Source organism: Pygoscelis adeliae, unplaced genomic scaffold (genome assembly GCF_000699105.1).
Source record: "Pygoscelis adeliae isolate BGI_AS28 unplaced genomic scaffold, ASM69910v1 Scaffold253, whole genome shotgun sequence".
NCBI classification, from domain to species: domain Eukaryota; kingdom Metazoa; phylum Chordata; class Aves; order Sphenisciformes; family Spheniscidae; genus Pygoscelis; species Pygoscelis adeliae.
Window position 1 is genome coordinate 450,042 of NW_008824412.1, and position 631 is coordinate 450,672.

The following is a 631-nucleotide window of genomic DNA, read 5'->3' on the forward strand; positions in this document are numbered from 1 at the left end:
ACTGGCAGCGGCAGGGCAGGTGGCATAGGCATCGAGGGCCGCAGCGGGGCGGTTTGCATCCAGCGCCTGTGGTGCCTGGGCGATCCAGGCGGTGAGGGTGGGAAGGTGGACTGGACAGCTGTCATTGAGGAAGGTGATGTGTAGCTATTGCACGTCCCTGTGGTGTGTCCCTGTGGCATTTTGGCAAGCTGAGGGGGCTGTCATGGGCCAAGGGTGGCCAGCAGGAGCCAGCCTTCCCCCAGCAGGGCTCTGGCACAAGGGAGAGGATAGAGTCAGGTGGCAGGCTTCAGGAGGCATGGAGAGCGAGCAGAGCATCCATGCTGGCATGGACTTTGGCAGCATGAGGGTGGACAGCTGGGGCAAAGCATCGCACCATGGTGGGGGCCCGTGTCTTGGATGAGACAGGAGCTACCCCTGTCCCCCGGCTGTCTGGGACCATAGCATGTGGCGGCGGTAGGGAAGCGGCAGACCAGGCGGGCGCCTGGGGTGCCACTTGAGGGCATCGTGGCACCGAGGCACGCCCCTCAGCCTTCCAGGAGGTGCAGTCTCGTGGGCCGTGTCACGCCCTGGAGAGTGCTTGGTGATTTGGAGTGGCGTGAGGTGCATGGCTTTGGCTTTAGTTGCGGGGCAT

General features: G+C 64.0%; 1 protein-coding gene across 1 annotated transcript in view; it reads left to right on the forward strand.

The window, feature by feature from the left end:
- LOC103914143 (opioid-binding protein/cell adhesion molecule homolog) overlaps nucleotides 1-631 on the forward strand; it is a 43,166-nt gene that overhangs the window by 16,656 nt on the left and 25,879 nt on the right. The window lies entirely within an intron of this gene.